Raw genomic sequence first — 7,571 nt, 5'->3', positions numbered from 1 at the left:
GGTGGGGTTGGGGGGTGTTTGACACTCTTTTGAATTTATAACCCGAATAAACCGCACTAGGCACGAAGACCGGGTAGCATTGGTTCAGCCTGCCATACCTATGGTCAAAACTTTGAGGCTAGGACTCCTGTCCCTGGGGCCTATGCTACACATTGGCTTGCACAAAAGAACGACACCCATGAGAATCGAACCTTGACTGCCTGTCTAGCTGCTAAGGCCCACTCTACTACGCTAACCCCCTTGGGGCCTTTTAAATTAGCTTAGAATCGCAATTTTGAGAAAAATAGAAAAACCTTGACTAAAACTCTAAAATGATAAAGACCAGCAAAGTCCATAAGTTTCAAAGGAAAAACCATCACCACTTAAATGTCCCAAATCTTTGAACTTATGCTAGAACTTCTATGTGTGCAAAGTAAAGCACATCAACCGAATATCATGTTATTTTTTTATCTTAATCTTTCTAGAGGTCTATTAATGTTGAAAGAAATATGTCACAATAAATTAATTAAATATATAACTTTTAGATATTATCATTTATTTTTCTATAAAGCTTATTTTTCAAGAAACAATATTTTCATTTACTTCAATTTTTTATTAAAAAAGTGAAAAGATTTTGCTAACAAAAATCTTTAAATTATCATTAAACTAGCGACCTCCTGCACCTCTTGTATTTGCTCACAATCTTGTGAGAAGTATATGAGAACATAATGTCAAGGGTAAATTAGGTAAAATATACCAGCTAAATCACAAAAGCAAGAAAGAGGTAGGTTTGGGAAACTAAAGGGGAGTTTGGGCGTCACAAAAAATCTGGGTTTTCCATGAAAACACATGAGCATGCATTTTTGCGGAGCCCACAATGCTAAAACAAACATGGCATCATGGATTTGCATTGATTATTTTTTTTGGTTTTTCCATAGATCATAGATTAAGGTAGAATAAATCATAGATTTTTTAGAATGTGGGAATGGATTTGCATCAAAGATGGATCATGTTATATGTCATGATGGGATCTGTTTACATATGAAGAACATCCATAACATCATAAGTGGGGTATTATTTTGAATGATAACTATATATTTAAATGTGAATTTGAATGCTCAAAAAAAGTTACAAGATATCGCCGTGTAGCGATTTATGAGAGATACCACCGTAGCGATTTATGAGAGATCGCCATGTAATGATTTATTGAGATGACTCACACACCATGTAGCGATATGTTGATAGGAAGTGATTTGCATGTATCATTGTGTAACGATTTGCGCAGTGTACCAGATGGATCACGAACACGATTTGCCACAAGAAGGAATTAGCGTGGTTCGGTCATATTAGACCTATATCCATGGCAAACACTCTCGCTCTCCTTTTTTCTCTTATTTTTTGAATCATCAGGGATACAATATTTATAATACACATTATATAACTAACTTGGAAACAATCATAGCGGTGTGATATACAGTTTCCATAACCAACTTGATACGTGAGATATTTCATGTAACCGTTGAGATCAGATCCCGTAAATCAAGGAGAGAGAGGTGAGAAGGGTTATCGTCAACACTCCCCCTCAAGTGGGGTGTAGATGTTTGCACAACCCCACTTGTCGAGAAGGTTATGATGATGATCTCGATTCAGACCTTTGGTGAAACTGTCAGCAAGTTGTTCTGCACTTTTAGTATATGGAGTAGAGATCTCTCCTCTTTGAACCTTTTTACGAACATAATGACAATCGATTTCGATATGCTTAGTCCGTTCATGAAAAACTGAATTTGATGCAATATGTATTGCTGCTTGATTGTCACATAACATGAAAATAGGTAGATCAACTGACATCTTCATTTTTGTTAGGAGAGTTTTGGCCCAGGTTATTTCACTAACAGTAGTTGCCATGGCCCTATACTCGGCTTCTGCAATAGATCTGGCAACCACCCCTTGTTTTTTGCTTTTTCACGTACCATATTGCCACCAACAAAAACACAATATCATGTGGTAGACCTTTTGTCTGAACTTTCTGCCCAGTCTGCATCTGTGAACCCTTGAATTTGATGACAATCATTTTGCTTGTACCATAATCCTTGGCTTGGCGTTCATTTCAAATACTGCAATATTCGATTTACGATTTTCCAATGTAGTTTCTGAGGAGCATGCATACATTGGCTTGCGAGGTTGACGACATATGTAATGTCTGGTCGAGTAATAGTTAAATAGATTAGTTTTCCAACTAATCTCTGGTATCCTTTTCTATTAACGGTTACATCATCAGGAGAGATAATAGATTTTTGTCCACTTTCCATCAGAGTTTCAACAGGCTTACACCTGATTTTTTCTGCACTTTTAAGAAGATCTAACGTATATTTTTTTTGAGATAAAAACAGACCCTTTCTTGAATGAGCTATTTCAATGCCTAAGAAGTAGCGAAGTTTGCCCAAATCTTTTATGTCAAAGGTGTTATGCAGAAGCCTCTTTATTTCTTGAATGCCTTCATCATCTGCGCTTGTCACAATGATATCATCCACATATACCAAGATAATAACCAAGTGATTACCTTCTCCTTTAACAAACATTGAATTGTCAACATTGCTTCTGACAAATCTATGTTGTTTCAAGCAACTGCTCAATCGATGGTACCATGCCCTGGGAGATTGTTTCATGACAAACATTGAATTGTCAACATTGCATCTGACAAAGCATTTTTTAACATCTAATTGATAAAGAGGCCAATTGTAATTACAAGTAACAAATAAGAGAATTCTGACGATATTCATTTTGGCAACAGGAGCAAATATTTCATTGTAATCAAGACCTTAAGTCTGAGTATACCCTTTAGCCACCAACCTGGCCTTGTATCTCTCTATAGTGTCGCCATTGTTATGTTTTATGTTATATACCCAGCGACATCCGACTGCCTTTTTTTCAAGAGGTAAAAAAACTTCCCAGGTCTTATTTTTATAAAGAGCTTGTAGCTCTTCATTTATAGCTCGAACCCATATTGGGTCAATTCTAGCCTCCTCATATGTGGATGGCTCCTTAATCTGAGAAATGCAACTGATGTAGGCTTTGGGAGTCCTGCTAATTTTGTGATACCCAATATAATTTTCAATAGGTTACATAACTGAGACTGTAACATAATCATTTAAATGAGTAGGAGTTCTGGATTGACGCTCTGACCTTCTTAGCAAAGGTTGATTTTATGTTTCAGAGTTTGCCTCTTGCGATAAGTCCAAAGTTCTTCCTATGTTGGTTGCAATTTCTTCATATGAGTCAGTCGCAGGCAGAATTACTTCTTTTTTAGAATAGTTTTTCTCAAATATGTCTCTAGATGTTGTCTCCCTCTAGCATTTATTTTGCTGAAAGTATGAAACATTTTTGTTGAATTCGACATCCATGGTGATAAAAAGACGTTGCTCTTCTATATCATAGCATTTATATCCCTTTTAAGACGCAGAATACCCCAAGAAGATACATTTGGAAGCACGACTGCTAAGTTTATTTGATCCTTGTTTGGCTATGAATACAACACATCCAAACGTTCTCATGTGATTTAAATTAAGTTTTTGTCCCTTTAAAATCTCAAGAGGATCGAGAGTGTTTTTCTAAAATTCGGCTAGGCAGACTATTTATAATATAGAAAGCAGTCATAACAGCATCACTCCAAAATATTTTTGGAACATTCATTTGGAATAACATGGCTTTAGTAACTTCAAGCAAATGACGATTTTTTCTTTCGGCTACTCCATTTTGTTGAGGAGTACTTACGCAGGTAAATTGATGGTTTACACCCTTTTGTTTTTCAAATTTGTCAAACTGAGTATTCTTATGCTCAGTGCCGTTGTCAGATCTTAGGATCTTGATTTTTGTATCATATTGGTTTTCTACCATAGAAAAAAACTCTTTAAATTTACCAAGGACTTCATTTTTTATCTTAAGTAAATAGATCCATGTAGCCTTTGAAAAATCGTCAATGAATGTTAGATAATATCTAAAACCAGAGTAAGATGTCATAGGAAAAGGTCCCCATATATCGGTATGAATTAGATCAAAGGGTTTTTCAGCAATATTATCTGATCTAGGAAAGGGAAGTCTAGTGATTCGAGCATATCTATAAACATCACACGAATGACAATCAAATTGAAAATCAGGAAACAAAATGTTCAATGACTGGCTTGATGGATGTCCTAGGCGTTTATGCCACAAACATCCTTCATGTTTTTCAGCAAGCATGGCCCTTTCGTGTCTTCCAAGCACATAAATTTTGTCTGAAATTTTTTCTTCACCAATCACTTTCTTTGTCGCCCTGTCCTGAAATATCACATTATATGGTGAGAAAGTGATATTGCAATTAAGCTCATTTGTAATTTTTAACACAGATAATAAGTTGGCCGATAGGCTTGGGACTATTATAACATCCATTTCTTTTGCACATTCAAATGGCTGAAATCTACTAATATCTGTTACCTCAACTTTTGTTTCATCCACAATGACAACATGCTTGCAACCGCAAATTGGTTTTAGTCTGGATTTATCGGTTATGGTTGAACACATATGTTCACTTGCTCCCGAATCAATGATCCAATTTTTATCATTGTGATGAGCAAAAATATTACCTGGATTTGAAGGAGAGGATGTGGAAGCCGTCATAGCTACTTGATCATTTTTCTGACAAACGATTTTAAGCAACTCGGCAATATTCTTCAATTGAGTAGACAAATCTTCTGAGCTAACTTTATCATTCGGGTTTGAAGTGGTAGCCACATGACTAGATGGTGCGGCTTCATGGGGACGTCAAACTGAAGCAATTCCTGGTTTACCATGAAGGTTCCAGCATCTATCCCGGGTATGTCCAATTTTTTTATAAAAGGTACAAAAAATCTTGTTTCTTGTTTTGAGGCCTGATGACTCGTAGTTTTTTGTTGTACAAGCTGCAGCATCAGAAAAAAGAGCTCTATCGGATGCTTCAGGGAGAGACTTCTCTACATTCATTACTCGACGACGAGTTTCCTCTTTCATTATGATAGAGCATATATTGTTAACTGATGGTAATTCGGTTGATAACAAGATTTGGCTTCGAACTTGATCAAATTCATTTCCAAGCCCAACGAGCAATTGGAATGCTTTTTTCTTTTCACGAAGTTTTTAAAGGAAATCATATTCGTGCATGTGGATGTATATGACTCATATTCATCCCATAGACGCTTCATTTTTTCCAAAAAAGTCAGAGAAACCTTTAGTATCCTTCTTGAGGTTATGAATCTCGCAGGACAATTGATACATACGAGCTATATTGTTTTGCTTGCTATACATTTCTTCAACAGTGGTCCATATTTCATGAGCGGTATTTAAAAATAAGAAACCCTCAGCAATTCGACTTTCCATTGAGTTAAGAAGCCAAGACATAACAAGGTCATTGACAAACCTCCAATCACAATATTTGAGGTCATTTATGCTTGACCTAGTTATTTCTCCATCAATATATTCGAGTTTAGATCTACCGCTTAAGTATAAGGAAACTGATTTGGACAATGAAAGATAATTTGTACCATTCAATAATATCGATGTGATTTTTGTATTAGATACCTGATCCTGAACGAGGATTCACTTTGTTGATGATGGAGATTGAGGTTGTCCTGACGAGTTGTTTGCCATGAAGAGGAATCACACACAGTTGCCAGAAACACTTGACAAGAATGAGAGGAAGACGCAATAGCCAGAGATCAACTATGCTCTGATACCATGTAGCGATTTACGAGATATCATCGTGTAGCGATTTATGAGAGATACCACCATAGCAATTTATGAGAAATCACCATGTAGCGATTTATGAGAGATTGTCATGTAGCGATTTATTGAGAGATTGCCATGTAGCGATTTATTGAGATGACTCACACACCATGTAGCGATACATAAGCGATTTGCAGGTATCACTATGTAACGATCTACACAGTGTACCAAATGAATCACAAACACGATTTACTACAAGAAGAAATTAACGTGGTTCGATCATATTAGACCTACATCTACAACAAACACTCTTGCTCTCATTTTTCTCTTATTTTTTGAATCATCAGGGATACAATATTTATAATACACAACATATAACTAACTTGGAAACAATCATAGTGGTGCGATATACAGTTTCCATAATCAACTTGATACACGAGATATTTTCTGTAACCGTCGAGATCAGATCTCGTAAATCAAGGAGAGAGAGGTGAGAAGGGTTATCGTCAACATATATGTTTTTGTAAATAATTCGTTCAAACACCTGATCAATCTTCTAAAGCATCCATTTGGTTTAAACCAACTAATTAGGGTTGAAACTTATTTTATACGGGCCCAACCTTACCGATCCAAAACTGGATCCGAAATAGAGACTGACGTCCTTATACTGCACATTATCATCAACTAAGGGGCCATTTGAATCCTCACCCGCGGGATGCACCAAACATAGCCCCCCGCATGCCGACTAAAGATGGCAGTGGACCGAGGGGAAATGACGTCCTGCCTCGCCCCATTTGGACAAGGGATGGAGGACATGAAACCAGGATGAAGGTTAAAATCAAAACTCGTGTGAGAATGAAAGCGGGGATGAACTTGCTCTTTCTCCCGCCTCGCCCCGATCTCCGCCTTGCCCCGCCCCGCTCCACCCCCACCCCAATCTTTTTTTTTAGGGATGACAATGAACCAAGGGAAAATGAGGTCATGCTCCGCCTCACCCCGTTTGAACTGGGATGGAGGACATGAAACGGGGATGGAGGTTAAAATCAAAAGCCGTGCAGGAATGGAGGGCAGGATTTTGAGACGGGGCAGAGGTGAACACCTTATTCCCCGCCCCTGCCCCGGTTCACTGCCATCCCTAATGCCGAGACATATCAGGGATGCGCGGATGCTATTTTGGTGTGTCCCACGGATGCCAAAAAAAGTGTCCGATGCTGTTCCATTCCCCCTACAGGGAATAACGAATGGACACCAGAAAAAAATAGCAATTTTTTATGACACGTTCTGTCTGCAAACAGTACAGGAAAGGATGCACTGTCCTGTCCAGTGCTGTCAGAAATTCAAATGACCCCTAAATCTTACATAGTACTACAGATCCTATAAGATCGATTGTACATGTGGGTCAGACTTGATCCAGATTCAACACAGATCAAACAAAAAAATGTGGGCCCAAATCTAGTTCAGATTTGGATTTGACAGACTAAGTAGGATTCAGATTCAGATCAACCATGATGTAGGCCAGGTCCGACCTGTTACATACGATAAAATCCTATTGCTATGAAGTTTGATAATGCTCGCATCTGGATCCGATCCGTATCTTGAAGAATTGGGCCTGGACATGGTTTCAAAACATGCAATAACTACACATGCAAGTATGAATCTAACTTTGGTAAAGCGTATCCAAATCCAATAAAATGGATCAGAAGTAAATGGTCAGGAAAATATCAGCGAGAAAAAATCTCCCGATATTTTGAAAAGCTTAAGAAATTTTCTCTTGAAAAAATCTTAGGAAAGTATTGGTATGTATGAAAGCGTAAAATATACATGAAATATAAATGAAAAATGAGTAATATTTTTATATA

The sequence above is a fragment of the Nuphar pumila genome, chromosome 4, assembly GCF_984573655.1.
Source record: "Nuphar pumila chromosome 4, dmNupPumi1.hap1.1, whole genome shotgun sequence".
NCBI lineage: Eukaryota > Viridiplantae > Streptophyta > Magnoliopsida > Nymphaeales > Nymphaeaceae > Nuphar > Nuphar pumila.
This window is presented reverse-complemented; position numbering follows the sequence as displayed.